We start from the raw sequence: 17,990 nt of genomic DNA, 5'->3' as shown, positions 1-17,990 counted from the left end.
AGGCAGCAATATGCAATGTCAATCTACAGTTGCTAAGTTCAGTAAGGTTTTGTCATGTATAAATAGGGGCATAAATTCTCGGAATGAAAATATAATTTTGCCTCTTTATAAATCGCTGGTAAGACGATTCCTTGAATATGCTGTGCAATTTTGGGTGCATGTTTAAAAGAAGGATATCATGGCACTAGAAAAAGTGCAAAGACGAGCTACAAAATTCATAAAAGGTATAGAACATTTTAGTTACGAAGAAAGGTTAAAAAAATTTAAATCTCTTTAGTTTGAAAAACGACACTCAGAGGGGATATGATAACATTATACAAATATATTCTATTCATAAACAGGTCTATACATAGGACATGAGGTCACGCATTTTGACCTGAAGAAAGGAGATTTAATCTAAGACAAAGAAAATGTTTTTTTACAGTAAGAACTGTAAGGATATGGAATTCTCTGCCTGAAGAGGTGGTTTTATCAGAGTCCATACAGATGTTTAAACTGCAATTTGATAAATACTTCCAAAAAAAAAGCATACAGGGATATAATTTCTAATTAGTGGGGTAATAGCTGCTTGACATCTGACTGCTACTTTAGGGTCAAGAAGGATTTTTTTCCTAGTTTGTTGCAAAATTGGAAGCGCTACAGACTAGGTTTTTTGCCTTCTTTTGGATCAACAGCAAAAACATATGTGAGGAAGGCTGAATTTGATGGACGCAAGTCTCTTTTAAGCTATGTAACAAATACAATTTTAAAGAGGCTCTAATCATTATCTAATCATCTAATCAGCTTCAACAGTGCTCTAGTTTTCATAAAATAGTTTTCTGAGTGCTCTACTTTTCCTTATGTATAACAGTTAAAGTGGCACCGTCACCATCTGGCCAAATTCGCAAAGACCCCCGCCGGTGACATCGCCGCTGGGGGCCCAGTGGCCAGTGGGGGAGGGGAGAAGAAGGGCAGGTAAGGATGAGATTACTTACCTGTACATGCCCCTCGCTGGAGCTGCCATCTTTCTCGCTCTGCTTCTCATATAAGCGCCAGGAGTCAATGTCACTGCTGAGAGTACGGCATTGAGGTCTATGGGGGATTCTCCATAGTAGACACATCCAATTCCCTGCAGTCGACGCTGTCACTGGTAACGGGTATCGGGATTGACCCTCTGTGTGTCTATTTGTCCCCACTGCCTCTCTGTGAGTTTGTTTTTCCACTCCCGCCCTCTGTGGGTCTCTTTGTCCCCACAGCCATTGGGTGAGCCTCTTTGCCTATCCTCAGCATTTTGTGTTCTTTTTTGTCCTTTGTCCTCACTCAGCCCCTTGTGTGTCTCTTCATCTCCACCAAGCCCTTCTGTGCTTCTCTTTGCCCTCCCTCAGCCCTTCGTGTGCCTCTTTGTCCCTTGTCTCCTTCAGACCTCTCTGCTCCGCTTTGCCCCTTGCCCCCACTCAGCCCACTGTATGCCTTTTTGTCACTTGTCCTTCCTCTGCCCTCTGTGTGATGCAAGTTTGTCCCCTTTCTGCCCTTTGTGCCTTCCCCGCCCCCCCCCCCATTCACCTCTCTGTCAGCCTCTTTGCCCTCCCTGTCTCTTTGTGGTCTCTCCTTCCCCTGTACCTGTCCACCTGTGTGACATATCCTAACACATGTCCAAGAAAATGGATGTGTGTTAGGATATGTCTATGTATGTATGCTAGTGTGTGTCTATGTATGCCTGATAGTGTGTGTTTATATGCGAGTGTGCATGTATGTATATATGTCAGCATGTGTCTTTGTGCTAGTGAGTATCTGTGTGTGTAGGTGATTGTTAATTAGAATGTTAATTAAAACGGGGTAGGGATAGGGATAGGGATAGTTATATATGTGGTCACATAATAGATAAGGTGTGTCTGGCTAATTAGATGTTAATAAGTGACTGCTTGTGTGTGTGTGTGTGTGTGTGTGTATGTGTCTGGCTAATCATGTATATGCTTATGTGGTCAGGGGGAGTGGGCAAAATTGTCTTGCCCTAATCCCTGTATATGATAAAGGCTCACTGCAAACAATTAACCGATTGATACATAAACCTACAAAAACACCATTAATATGTCTACACAGCTCTATAAATCGGCAGAATGATCATCAAAAGGTAGGCAGCTTTTAATTTCTGCAAGCAATCTATCATATGCTTTCATTGGGGTTATAAATGCCTGTTGGCATAGTTCTCGAGTATGGGGTTTCTGTTTAAACGTTGTTTACTCTGTTAGATTAGCAAACACTCTCCCAAAGGCTATCAAACAAAATTACACTTTTCTTCGGTTCAGTTAACAAAAACCCTGAGAAATTACATTCCTGGCAGAAGTTTCTTTAGTGAACAAAATTATATCTAATGAAGTTTGTTCTCTTTTAGTACCTTAAATTTTGTTATAAATGTGTTATAAAATAAAAAAAAAAATCTCAAATGATTTTACCAGTTTTCACTTTGACTTGTCATTCTACTGACAACGAAAGCGTTAAAACATTTATTCTAATTTTAATAATAAAGTAAATAGTTGTAGTAACTTACTGAATGTCATCAGAAATACTTGTATGTGATATGAGCGATCACTTTATCTTCTCCACACTCTGTGAAGGAAATGATAAAGGGACATCCCAAGCACCATAACCACTACAGCTTATTATTGATTCTGTACAATAGGAGGCACTAGGGCATTTCTGGCACCATAACCACTACAGCACTGTAGTGGCTATGGTGCTTGGAGTGTCCCTGCAATGTTAAAGATATTCCCAATGTTTAGAGTTTATTATTCAGTCACTACTGACACTATCCCTTGAAAGTTATTGCAATGGATTCAAACTACTCCGTCTAGTAAGCTGGATTGAGGTAACAAAGAGTCTGTTGATAGTTCTGACAAAACAACATAATCTACATGAGAAGTACCAATTTAAAAGACTGACAAGAATGTAGCCGGGACACAATCTATGTCAATATGCTTATCATAAATGGGACATCTTACATATGGTGTTTGAAGACACATCTATTATGCGATTGGATGTGTTAATCTAACGTTTGCTAAAATGCTGCTGCTTGTGAGGTTGCTTGTTTCTGAGGATGCTGCTTGTGGGGTTATGTGTGTGTGTGTGTGTGGATGCTAATTGTGGGGTTATGTGTGTATGTGTGTGTATGGGGATGTTGCTTGTGGGGTTATGTGTGTGTGTGTGTGTATGCTAATTGTGGGGTTATGTGTGTATGTGTGTGTATGGGGATGTTGCTTGTGGGGTTATGTGTGTGTGTGTGTGTGTGTGTGTATGCTAATTGTGGGGTTATGTGTGTATGTGGGTGTGTATGTGGATGCTGCTTGTGGGGTTATGTGTGTGTGGATGCTAATTGTGGGGTTATGTGTGTATGTGTGTGTGTGTGTGGGAAAGCTGCTTGTGGGGTTATGTGTGTGTGTGGGAATGCTGCTTGAGGAGTTACGTGTGTGTGTGTGGGGATGCTAATTGTAGGGTTGCGTGTGTGAGGGAGATGCTGCTTGTGTGGTTGCAAGTCGTGTGTGTGGATGGGGCTGTTTGCAGTGTAGTATGTGTGGGCATGTAAATAGGGGCTGTTTTAGATAGGGACTATAGTGTGTGTTAAGGGGATAGTGGCTGTAGAGTGTATCTGGGAGGATAGGGCCTCTTTGTGTGTTTGCTGATGAAGATAGCGCTTATATTGGGCCTACAGTATGTGTTTTGGGAAGAAAGATGGGCCTGCAAAGTGTGTGTGTTGGGATTGTAAAGAATATACAGGGGGGAAATCAAATCTGTAGCATATGTGTGCAAAGAATAGGGACTGTAGTGTGCATTTTTGGGTGATAGGACTGTGTGTGCTAAGGAGACTGTGTTGAAAGGGAGGATGGGTTGTGGTTGGGGGAAAATGGGTATAGGCAGTGGTGTATCCTGGTTTTGTGCTGCCCTAGGCAGGACAAAACTCAGGCGCCCCTCCCCCCGCGCCGCCCCCACCCAACCCTTCCCCCCGCCCCGCCTTCTAAATACACACACACACACACACACACACATTCACTGACAGATACGCATACACTAGCTAACAGAAACACACACACTAACAGACAAACACACACTCACTAGCAGACACACACTCACTCACTAGCAGACACACACTCACTCACTAGCAGACACACACTAGCAGACACACACACTCACTGGCAAACACACACACTCACAGACACACACACACACCCACTAACAGACACACACACTCACTAACAGACACACACACTCACTAACAGACACACACACTCTCTAACAGACACACACTCACAGGCAAACACACACTCACTAACAGACACACACAGACTGTCACGGCTTACCTTGGTGGGAGTCCAGTGTGCAGAGATATGCTCACCCTTGCAATTAAACACAGGCCAAGGTGGTCAGGGAAGAACTCACCTGGCCTGTGAGTCTGTGCACGGGGGCTGTTCAGGATGACCAGGTCGAAGTACAGACAAGGACTAGAGCAGGAGAATCGTCGTGGGTAAGCCAGTGGTCAGAGGATGCCAGAATTCAGGATAAACGAGTAGAGAGCCGAGGTCAGAGGATGCCAGAAGTCAGGGTACAACGAAATAACAATCCAAGGTCAGGAGAACACTGGAACACGGAACAGCAATACTCGAACCAGAGTCAATGAACTGACACTGCCCTTAGGGAGGGGCAGTGTCTTATACCTTGTTAATTAGGTATCAGATTCAGCTGGAGAGTTACTGACAGGTCTGAGCCTGGTGAAGTCCAGCCCCCTAGTGCTGCAGGCAATTCAAGAATAAACAGGAGTTATCCAAAGTCCTGAAATGGCTCAGAGGTAACATATCAGGATACAGTCCAGAAGAACCACGGTTCAAATCCCCTGTTGGCCGCTTCTGGGGTGACCACGTCTGGCAGTCGGGATGTCACGGTGGCGATCATGACACAGACACACACTAGCAGACACACACTCACAGGCAAACACACTCACACTAACAGATACTCACAGGCAGACACACAGTCAGCCACACACTCACTCACTAGCAGACGCACACTAGCAGACACACACACACTAACAGACATACACACACTAACAGACATACACACACATACTCACTCACATTAACACTTTTTTTTTATATAACCCCCTTACCTTTGGGAATGCTGGGGGGGGGGTGTTCTCTTTCTCCCTGGCTGCTAGGCGGGCGGCGCTGGCGGGTGGTGATGTCATTTTCCGGCTCCCAGCCTCACACTGCGGCACGTGAGGGAGCTGAGCAGACCGCTCAGAGGAAGAGCTCCCTCGCCAGCAGCCAGCCCGCCCGCCCGCCCAGCATGTCAGTTAGCCACAAGGCTAACAAGACATTAGCCCTGGGCAATTGGGGCGGCTTTTTTTGCCGCCCCCTGGAAAATGCCGCCCAAGGCAAATGCCTTGTTTGCCTCGCAGCTAAAACGTCCCTGGGTATAGGTGCTGTAGTGGGGAGATAGTGGCTGTAGTGGGAACTGGGGTAGTGTGAGGGAGATCAGGAACAATGTTGGGGTGGGCAGGGACTGTGGTGGGTGGGATAATGGCTGTGATGAGGGGATAGTTGCCGTGGTAGGGGGATAGTGGGAAGTAGTGGTCGTGGTTAGGGGACAGGGGTCGAGTTTGGTGAATAGAGGCTATAGTGAGAAGACATGGGCTGTTGTGTAGGGGATATGGGTTAGTGATTTTAATGTTGTGGCTGATCAGTATATTTTCCACACCTTCTAAAATCTATTCCCAATAATATATACGTTTCCACAATGCTAAATACCCTGCATTCTGGTTTGCATGAGTGGATTAATTTGACGCTGAAGTACCATATTTTTGGCATTATTCTGTTGTCCATAAGTGAGCAGTGGGTATGTTATCTACTTCAGTTTATGTTAATTGACAGATACGTCAAATGAGTTTTGATGTAGTTGATGGGTAGACACTGCCCGTGATTTGAGATATATCTGGTGGACAGATTGTATGTCTGCTATTGGATAGGAATAATTGATCGAATGTGTGTCAGTCTGTATTTGTTTGATAGATAAATAGTGTAAACACTGTAGGGTATACAGTACATAATGGATATATGCTATATATGGATTGGGAATGTTTTGATATGTTTGATTGATAGATGCTGTGGGTTTTTCAGAATGTGTACGTGAATACTGTATGTAGGTTATAGGAAAATGACCGTACAGTTAAGTGTCCTTCATATTTCCCATGGACCTGCTCCTAGACTTGTATGCTCTTTCATGAATGATAAATAAGGGATTTGGCTTTCATAAACAGTAGTTTCTTCATGGCAGGTCTATAAAAAGAGACCACGTAATCTTTCCTAAATTAATGTATATGCAAATTTGAAGGAACACACTGATCTAAGCCATCTGTTATTGCATTAAGGGTTGAGCAGGAGGGTGATAAAGTATGCTGGCTGCTCCATAAGAATTCTGGTAATCTTGTTGACATTCATTCTGAATTTAGCTTCAGACCATTGTAGTTACCTGGAGATGTGGCAGGTTAGAAGGAATAGAGAGACACAAGAACAAGTGATGTATTTTCTTTTTTTTTTAAATTCATTATTAATATGTGATTCCCGTTTGAGGAATTGTAACGATATGAACAATTTTTCTTGATAAACGCTACATTTTAAACATAAATGGTCAAACTCATCTATTTTTTTAGCTCAGCTATTTTGGGACAAATTACATAATTTCCTTTTCAATTTTCCACAATTCACAGTTTAGTAAATTAAAATATCTCTGTCACCTTTAGTGTCTTTGCATATGTTGGTGACCTTGCTGCTGGCAGTGAGGTGACTCAGGTATGCAGGGAATGGTGAGTTTTACTTAACTGAACTTATCCCTCATGGCTGCCTCCATCTTCTGTGGGGTCCTCTTCAGCTCCTGGCGCTTTATCTACCCAGCAGCCAACATCAGTGCTTTACTCTCACACATTTGTGAGAGTACAACACTGATGTCTATGTAGGAATCCTGCAAGACCGTGAGATCCTCTATAAACAGAGCCTTTTCCCCTCAGCTGCCACTAGTGACAATGGAAGTCTTCACAAAGTTTGACAGTGGGGTCAAACTTTGTCAAGCCTATGAAAAATACATTAAACAAGGTAGTCCTTACTTTGTCTTATAATATCGTTGGTCTGTGTTGCAATTTCAGTGAAGTTGCAACACAGTCTCTATGAGAATTTCATAAAAATTTTACTTTATCAAATGTTCATTTTTTTTGGGGGGGGGGGGGGGGAGGGGATGACAGAGCTTCTTTACGTCTGCACCTCCATATGCACTAAATTGATTTTGATCAAAGCTTGAAAATAGAAAGGTGAATACATAGCCATACCCACAGAGCAAGGGTTCCGGCCACCACAGGTCAAATACACATGGTCTCGCTTCATGGTCTGTCTCTTTTGGATTTAAGAATATCTTTTCCTGTACAAAACAGCCTGCTAGCCAGCCTCCTGCCCCAGGATTATGGGCCATGCAAAATACACTAAAAAAAACGCTTGGTTTGTGAAATTTGGCTTATATTGTTCGGGAACCGAACAGCCGCATGAACCAGAGACCACCCGGGTGCTTGTTAAGCCCAATTGATACTTTGTAGCAATTTCCACCGCAGTGTTCTAAGTGTTTGTCTGGGTGGCCGCATTTCGTATGAACGACCACGAGGTGGTGGCCATCTTGTTCCCACGAACGCATGCAGCGGTGTTTGGGCATGAATTTCATGGAACTAAAATCGGACACAGAAACTCCCGAACACCGCTGGACCTCTATCATCGCCTGTGTTTGATTCTACAACACTTAGAAAGGCACTTGTCGGTGGAAACGTTCCCACAAACAAGGGGTACAGGCTCCACAAGTAACTTAAAGGGACACTCCAGGCACCCAGACCACTTCTGCTCATTGGAGTGGTCTGGGTGCCAACTCCCACTACTCCTAACCCTGTAAGTGTAATTATTGCAGTTTTTTAAAAACTGCAATAATTACCTTGCAGGGTTAACTCCACCTCTAGTGGCTGTCTACTAGACAGCCACTAGAGGTCTCTTCCTGGTCCATAGCACAGGAAACCTGTGCTAGAGCATCGCTGGACATCCTCACGCTGTGTGAGGACCTCCAGTGTCGCTCAAATCCCCATAGGAAAGCATTGAAAATAGTTTTCAATGCTTTCCTATGGGGAGACCTAATGCGCATGCACGGAATTGCTGCGCATGCGCATTAGGTCTCCTCGGCCGGTGGGCGGGATCAGTCTCGCCCACCGGCCGACAGAAGCACAAGGAGGAGCGTCGCGGAGGAGGAGACAGCGGCAAGGGACATCGCCGCTGCCACAGGTAAGTGACTGAAGGGGTTTTCACCCCTTCAGTAACTGGCAATTGGGGGGTGGGAGGGAGAGGGACCCTCCAGTGCCAGGAAAACGGATCGTTTTCCTGGCACTGGAGTTTCTCTTTAAGGATTCTGTTCAGTGTTTTATGTACTTTTGTGCTCCCGAAAGAGACACACCGTTAGCGCTGATTTCCTAGAACTGTTTTGGGCATAGGACCATGTGCACTGTCGGTCAAATAACTGACCACCATAAAAAATCCCGAACCCCTGAACCAATCTGGGTGATTTTTTGATATGTTGGTCACCCAGGTCGGGGCTCTCAGGGGATGTTACTTTTGTGGCATTTTCATGTGTTTTGGGGGTTTGTTAAATTGTATGTTTTTGTAACTGAGAGATAATTAAATTATATGTTTGTGTGCTCAGGTAATTATCTCTCGGGCACAGGGGATGAGTTGTGGAATGTTTGTTTGTAACTAGTTCCGTCTCAAGTCCAGAGGAGAATGCACCTGTAACATAATTTGGGAAACTCCTTGCATGGGAAGTTGCGTACCTCTTGCATGGGGATTGTCATATAAGGCCAGGGCCGCCATCAGGGGGTGACAACCATAACGGTTGTCACGGGCCCGGCGGCCCTGGGGGGCCCTATATCTTCAGGGGCCGGGTCCGCGCTGTGGCCGTTGTATAGCGCGACCAGGCCCCTTTAAAAAAATAAATAAATAAAAAAAGCAGCCGCAAGTGCTGCTGGGAGGAAGTGGTCACTTCCTCCCAGCACACTCCGCGAAGGAGGAGCGCGCACGCGCCAGTGAAGAGGGAGAGCCAGGCAGTGAAGAGGGAGAGCCAGGCAGTGAAGAGGGGAGAGCCATGCAGTGAAGAGGCAGCCGCGCCGACTCCCATCATCCCCAGCCACCCTCCTGCAAAGAAAAGGTAAGAGACAGGAGGGTGGCTGGAAAATGAGCTATGTCTGTCTATGTATGTCTGTCTGTATGTATGTGTATGTCTGTCTGTATGTATGTCTGTGTATGTATGCATGTATGTATGTCTGTCTGTATATATGTATGTCTATGTCTGTCTGTCTGTATGTGTATGTCTGTCTGTATGTCTGTCTGTATGTATGTCTGTGTATGTATGCATGTATGTCTGTCTGTATATATGTATGTCTATGTATGTCTGTCTGTCTGTGTATGTCTGTCTGTCTATGTATGTCTGTATGCATGCATGTCTGTCTGTCTGTATGCATGTATGTATGTCTGTCTGTATGCATGTATGTATGTCTGTCTGTATGCATGTATGTCTAGGTATGTCTGTCTGTATGCATGTCTGTCTGTCTGTCTGTATGTCTGTATGCATGCATGTCTGTGTGTATGTATGCATGTCTGTGTATGTCTGTCTGACTGTATGCATGCATGTATGTCTATGTATGTCTGTATGCAAGTATGTCTATGTATGTATATATGTATGTCTGTATGTCATTATATATGTATATATGTATGTCTGTAAGTCAGTATGAATGTATGTCTGCATATTATTATGAACGTATGTCTGTGTGTATGTGTATATGGATGTCTGTATGCATGTATGTCTGTCAGTATGTCTGTATATATGCATGTATGTCAGTCTGAATGTATGTATGTATGTATGTCTGTATGCCATTATGAATGTATGTTTGTGTATGTCTGTATGCCATTATGAATGTATGTGTATGGATGTCAGTGTCTGTATGTCTGTCAGTATGTCTGCATGTATGAATGTATGTGTGTGTGTATGTATGTATGTCGGTGTCTGTATGTATGTGTCTTTATGTCCTCGTGCATGTGTGTCTGTATGTATGTTAGTATGTGTCTGTCTGTCACTATGTATGCCTGTGTGTATGTCCCAGTATGTGTGTGTCAGTATGTATGCCTGTATGCGTGTATGTCTGTTTCAGTATGTGTGTGTCAGTATGTATGCCTGTATGCGTGTATGTCTGTTTCAGTATGTGTGTCTGTTAGTATGTATCTGTGTCCTTTTGTATCAGTGTGTGTGTTTGTGTCTGTGTGTGTATTCCCGTGGGCGGTATTTGGAGGCGGACCCAGAGCAGTGGTGGATTCAGCGGGGGGCAATGGGTCAATTGCCCCCCCCCCCCCCGAGAAAACCGACGGTCTCCCTCTCCCCTGCCAGCACATGCAGGTGCTAGCCCTGCAATGTGCTTGCGGACCGGAGGGGAGATCAGAGATCTCTCTCCCCGGTCCGCAGGCACTATGCTGGCAGCCGGCGGGGGAGGGAGAGAGGACCCGGGAGCTCAGCCTGCAGCTCCTCCGGGTCCTCCTCTTGCGAGCTTGGAGCGTTGCCGCGGTTACCACGGCAACGCTCCAAATCTCGCGAGAGTGATCTCTAGCCCTGGAGCTACGGGCTAGAGTTCACTCTCCCCACTGGAACCACCAATGAATCCCACTGGGACCACCAGGGATCAAGAAATGTCCCCCCTCCTCCCAGTAAAGGTAAGAAGGGAGGGGGGACATAATTAATATTTATTTTAATTAAAAAAAAAAGCATATTATAAAAAAATCCCCCCATGCCTTATAACACACTCTCACACCCTACACACATTGCCCCTCCCACACATATGCTGCCCCCCATTCACACACACTGCCCCCTCATACACACACACTGCCCCCATACAGATACACTGCCCCTATACAAACATACTGCCCCCTATACACACATACTGCCCCCATACACACACACTGCCCCCCATACACACACACACACTGCCCCCCCCATACACACACACACTGCTCCCCATACACACACACTGCTCCCCATACACACATACACTGCCCACATACACTGCCCCCATACACACACACTGCCCCAGACACACATACACTGCCCCCCATACACACACACTGCCCCATACACACATTGCCCCCCCCATACACACATACACTGCAACTGTCACACACACATACTGGCACACACATACACTGCCCCCCTAACACACACACTGCACCCCTGACATACACTGCAACCTTCACACACTGTCCCCCTCACACACACACACTGCACCCCTCACACATTGCACCACTCACACACACCACTGCTCCTATGCCCTATGACAGCCCCATTTCCCAGCAGACCTCAGGAAAGTTGTCAAACTGTTCTTAAACGGTTTGACTACTTACTCTGGGAGGGGGTCCCGGCACTATTGGCATCATAACCACTACACTGAGCTGTAGTGGTTATTGTGTCTGGATTATTTAGTTACATAATCTACAAGTGCCCCTCCCGAGATCAGGGTCTGGATCCGCCACTGACCCAGTGGGCATATTTGGAGGCGGGCCCCAGACCCTGAGCTGAGTTAGGGGCCCCTGTATAAGGCTCCCAATAAATCAGATCGTTTTACTCCTTCATGAAGTCTCGGCTCGTGTTTGGGGGATTGAGAGCTATACTCACAACCATAATCACTACTCTGCTTGGAACAAGGAGCTATAATCACTGCATCATTTCAGATGTGGGAGACTTACAGTGGATATACTCTGCCGGAGTATGGGGGATCCGTTACACACTATAATTCCTGAAAATTGGTTCATGGTTGTTTTCTTCAATAGTTTTAAGGCTGAGAACAAAAAAATCATAAAAATGTCCATTATCACTCTTGAATCTTATAGTCAAGATGTTTGGTGAACGATATGAATAACCTGCACCGTGTAGTGGGAACATATTTATCACCATTCTCCTATTTACACACCTGTTGGTAGGTATTGATGACCATTGACTATGACTGCCTTTACTTTAAAAATTTCCTTTCCTGATTTTAGCAATGCCGTGAACTGCTTAGCAAGCTGTGACCCATAGTAAGTAGAAGAGGCATTGTTGCAGCCATTTTACTGAGCATGTCTGCCCAAATCACATACTAGGCACAGCTAATGTCTCTGTATAAATAAAAAAAACTCAATGGCCAATAATTACAAATTGGTTTTATTAAAAGCTTGGAATTCCATTTAACCCACATGAAGGCTTTATATCCTGGAATGTGCATGTTTTCTCAGTATTTACCTTTTTAATAAATTTCAAAGGCAACTTAATAGATAAACGCCAGTATACACTGGTGAGTAACTCTTAAAGTTTAAACAATGAGACCAGATATGTATACCATAACCACTGTGTCACTGCAAGAATAGCCGCCACCTGCGGTTAAAAGTGTAAATATTGGGTACCTATTGAATAAACAATAGTGGTTTGCAGGACTCTGTGGAGATGGTTTTGTAGTTGCAATGTGATTTCACAAAATAACAAAATTATGTAGCAAATGGCTGGAGGATTGCTGAATTGAGTTATAAAGGCAGCCTTTATAACTCAATTCAGCAATCAAGCAGGAAAAATAAAGAATATTCTGAATAAACATTGGAAAGTTCTGAAGGGGGATAACGTACTAGGTACCATTTTGGATGAGAAACCTAGAGTCATCTACTCACGTGCACCTAATCTCAAAAGCATGTTAGCCCCAACACTTAACCCCTTAAGGACACATGACATGTGTGACATGTCATGATTCCCTTTTATTCCAGAAGTTTGGTCCTTAAGGGGTTAAAGACATAAAACAGGCTGCAGAAACAACCCGACTCAAGCATCAACAACTAAACAATTTCAGAATATGAAACAGGATGAGGACTTTAAAATCAGAACAACTTTGAGCTGTAATTCGAGTGGTGTCATTTACCTTTTGATTTGTCCCTGTGGAAGACACTATGTAGGACGGACTAAAAGAAAGTTTAAAATAAGGTTAGGGGAGCATATACGAAATATCAAGAAGGGATTAAGCACCCATAACCTCTCAAGACATTTTTCTAATTTTCATTCAAATAATCCAGTAGGTCTTAAATTCTTAGCCATTGATAAAGTAAATGTACATTGGAGAGGAGGCGATCCAGAGAAAGCCCTAGACAGAACTAAGGCCAAATGGATTTTTAAACTTAATAGTCTGGAACCAATAGGCCTAAATATTGATTTTAAACAGAGAAAGGATAGGGGGCACTCCCGAGACCTGAATTTTGCATGAAAGGTGCTGCCGCTGTGACCAAAATTTCATGAATGAGAAAATAGTGCAGCGCACTCAGACTACAAAAATACAAAAAACAAAGAAGGCTACTAAAATGCCTAACTAAGTATAAATATGGGGATTTGGTTCCACCATATGGCCATATGTTGTTAAGTCCACCACTACTTTCAAAGTACCCCATTGTCGGTGGGTCCTACACTACAATGTGGGAGACAAATAAATAGTAATAGTGTCATAAATAAAATAGTGTTAAATACTAGTAAGAGCATAGTGAGTATACAAACAAAAGTGATGAAAGCAATTAAAAGCAGTGTTAAAACTAAATAATTAATGTGTTAGTGCTGAAAATGAGTATACTCACTAATGCAGATGACTGTGTTCACTGGAAAAAATAATAAAAGTGACTAGACTAATGACAAAATGGCAGCACCTTTCATGCAAAATTCAGGTCTCGGGAGTGCCCCCTATCCTTTCTCTGTTTATACTATATTTGGAGTCCAGACCAGATTCCTTAGGGGTTAAGCACCCCGCCCAGGCCCCCCCAGCTTCAGAGTCTCCTTTAGAGGTGGCCACAGGTGTGTATATTAAGGAGGAGTTTGTCATTAGTCTAGTCACTTTTATTATTTTTTCCAGTGAACACAGTCATCTGCATTAGTGAGTATACTAATTTTCAGCACTAACACATTAATTATTTAGTTTTAACACTGCTTTTAATTGCTTTCATCACTTTTGTTTGTATACTCACTATGCTCTTACTAGTATTTAACACTATTTTATTTATGACACTATTACTAGTATTTATTTGTCTCCCACATTGTAGTGTAGGACCCACCGACAATGGGGTACTTTGAAAGTAGTGGTGGGCTTAACAACATATGGCCATATGGTGAAACCAAATCCCCATATTTATACTTAGTTAGGCATTTTAGTAGCCTTCTTTGTTTTTTGTATTTTTGTAGTCTGAGTGCGCTGCACTATTTTCTCATTCATGAAATTTTGGTCACAGCGGCAGCACCTTTCATGCAAAATTCAGGTCTCGGGAGTGCCCCCTATCCTTTCTCTGTTTATACTATATTTGGAGTCCAGACCAGATTCCTTAGGGGTTAAGCACCCCGCCCAGGCCCCCCCAGCTTCAGAGTCTCCTTTAGAGGTGGCCACAGGTGTGTATATTAAGGAGGAGTTTGTCATTAGTCTAGTCACTTTTATTATTTTTTCCAGTGAACACAGTCATCTGCATTAGTGAGTATACTCATTTTCAGCACTAACACATTAATTATTTAGTTTTAACACTGCTTTTAATTGCTTTCATCACTTTTGTTTGTATACTCACTATGCTCTTACTAGTATTTAACACTATTTTATTTATGACACTATTACTATTTATTTGTCTCCCACATTGTAGTGTAGGACCCACCGACAATGGGGTACTTTGAAAGTAGTGGTGGGCTTAACAACATATGGCCATATGGTGGAACCAAATCCCCATATTTATACTTAGTTAGGCATTTTAGTAGCCTTCTTTGGTTTTTTGTATTTTTGTAGTCTGAGTGCGCTGCACTATTTTCTCATTCTTAAATATTGATTTTAAACTGAATGCATTTCTTAAGTATATTTTATTTTATTTGTATACATATGTATTTTATTGTAACATTATATCTCTTTGTGATAAGATGGAATAATAATGAGAAATGTTATGTCTTTCAGAAAACCATCTAAGAAGAACCAGCTACTTTGTAAATAGGATGATTAAGTTTATTTTTATAACTATTAAATTATAACTTTTTAGGTAATATTAAATCTATTTTTTTAACTATTAGATAATTATTTATAACTATTAGATAAATCTCTTTTTAGGTATAATCTATTTTTTTATAATTATTAGTTATATCCTCATAGGTAACATTTAGTTCACCAAGTCTATTTTTATAATTATCAGATTCTTTACAATTATCACATTTCTTTAGGTTCAATTATTTCTTATTTTTATTTTTTTATTTTTTTATTCTTATTTCTTTATTTTTATTTTTATTCTATTTTTTTATTTTATTTTTATAGATTCATACTGATTTTTTAAGGTTCCAATGTATAACCTTCTAATCATTACTGTATTATTGTTCATAATGGGATTTGTTTAAAGTAATGTTAACATTTAATCAACTAACCTTTGTTTATATTAACAACGAATTATGGGTTCATTTGTATTTGCCTTATTGAAAATGCAAAGTGATTTATTTTATTCATTCTATCGAAAATGCCAAGTGTTTGAGTGTATTCATTTTATTAAAAATGCTAAAGTGATTTATGTAGTAGAAATTTGCTTTCGAAATAAACATGCTCCAGTAGATAAGGGGTTAATGTTGTAACGAAACAATAAGACCAGAACGTATTTAACAGAAGAGAGAACCGAGAATGCCATCCTCTGATGAAGTGATCCTCGGATCACGAAACGCGTAAGGCGGCATTCTACTCTGAGTCCCAGGAGAGCAAGCTGGAACGCAAACTGGAGCCGCAGTGGAACGCACGCGGCTGTCAGCAAGTCTGTCTGCAACACGAGGAGGTCCACATCTGATTTCATCCGGCCGGTGAGAGATTTTTACATCTTTTGGACACTCACAATTCTGAACTTGACAGCAGTTGCTCTCCACACTTGGGAACTTTTATTGTCTTTTATATTAAGTGTGTTAGTTATTGACAGTGAATTGTTGCTAATAAAATCGTGTATATTTTAAGCAATCTGTTGGCTGCACAGTATAATTGACATAGCTTTTTTCTACTACAGTGGGATTATATATATCTTTCCCCAATTTATTCATCTTCAAGTGTATTGGTTGATACATATAGTGAAACCTCTACTAGATTATTTTTATTCAGCTATTTTTTTATTTTTCTTGCCCACATATGGGAAGAAAAGATACAAACAGCTGAGACATTTGCTACATAATTTTGTTATTTTGTGAAATCACATTGCAACTACAAAACCATCTCCACAGAGTCCTGCAAACCACTATTGTTTATTCAATAGGTACCCAATATTTACCTTTTTAATAACCGTTTTTTACTTTTAGTAATGCTTACAACTTGCTTTCGATTTTATCTTTTTCATCTCATTCCTTTTTCATTGCTTCAGCAGTTTTGAGGCTTATTCTTTGATCTAGAGAAGAGATGAAACTCAGATCTGGTTAATTTGTAGCAGTAACTGGCAGATCAATATAATTTATCAAGTTAGTATCTGTGCAACTCTTGGCTCATTTTCTGCAGTCTTACAGTTTTTTGTTATTTGTGATGGATCATTTAGTCTAAGCTTTTATTTGCCAAATATGAAATGTACTTCAGCAAACTCCATGGTGCTGCAAACAGCCAGGATGAGCTAAACAACAGAGATACCTGAGTTATCTCTCTAGCAGGGACCTCACTGATAGGGGTGAAACTGGTGCTTATATATTAATAATTGTCAGGATGGGGCTGTGGCCCAACATTCAGAATTAAGTCAAAGAGATAATTGTATTACCTGGCCTTAGAATGGTCAGATTTAACGTAGAAAGAATAGTTAGAAACAAGCCAAAGTCAGGGACACAGAAAAGGAGCATAAACGAGAAGACAAAACCAAAAGGTCAGGGATACCAGAAATATGGATAGTCAGAACAAGCCAAGATCAAAAACCAGAATAACAATATACCAAACACGCTCTCGGATAACCAAAGTAGTAGAAACCACGACAAGGCACTGTTTAAATAACCTCCAAAGCCTGCTCATTGGTTAAAATAGGACCTGTAACCTCAAAACGTTCGTGTGCGTCGAAACGTAATGCTGCACACACGTTTACGTCACTTATGACGTTTTTGGGGGTGGCGCTATTGAGTAGCACAGGACTGAAGCGGTGGCGTCCATAACGTTGGACCGGGTTGCTACACCAGATGGCGCTCGAAGGGAGAGGCACTGTGGATTACATAAGTAACCTCTCCCTCCTGCAGCATGGCCACACTGATCGGGCGCTTCCACACGGCGCTGATTGGAGTGCCCTTAAATCCTGAACTCACTTGAGTCGGCCATTAGTGACATTTGTGCTTCTTTACATAGAGCTTACCCAGGGCCGGTGCAAGGATTTTTGGGTACACAGGTGAAGATGATTTTGGCACCCCCTCCAAAAGCATCTTAACCTGGGTGCCTCTTAACTCGCCTTTTGTTTCTTTATCTACTTTTTTAAAATGTCTTACTTCCTTTAGTTTATCTTATGCCCTATTTTTCACCATTGTGTGTCTTATTCCCCTGAGCCCCTTTGTGTGTCTCCTTCTCTTTCAGCCCCTTTGTCTTTTACTCTTACCAGCTCCTTTGTGTGTTTCTCTTTCACAATTAGCCGGTCTATCTCCCCACAGCCCCTCTGTGTCTCTTTTTCCTCCTCTTCAGCCCCTCTGTTTCTCTTTCACCCCCAGCCTCTTTGTATTTCCATCCCAGGCTCTTCTTTGTGTCGCTTTCATCCCCAGCCCCACTGTGAACTTTGTCACCCCCAGGCCAATCTGTGTGTCTTTCTCCCCACTCAGCAACCCCCTCTGTGCCTGTAATGAAAATATACCCCAACACACAGGATTCAACTTAGATTTCCCCCCCTCCTCTGTTCCATAGTGTTCTTTCTCCC

Source organism: Pelobates fuscus, chromosome 3 (genome assembly GCF_036172605.1).
Source record: "Pelobates fuscus isolate aPelFus1 chromosome 3, aPelFus1.pri, whole genome shotgun sequence".
Taxonomy (NCBI): Eukaryota; Metazoa; Chordata; class Amphibia; order Anura; family Pelobatidae; genus Pelobates; species Pelobates fuscus.
Note: the sequence above shows the minus strand (reverse complement) of the source record.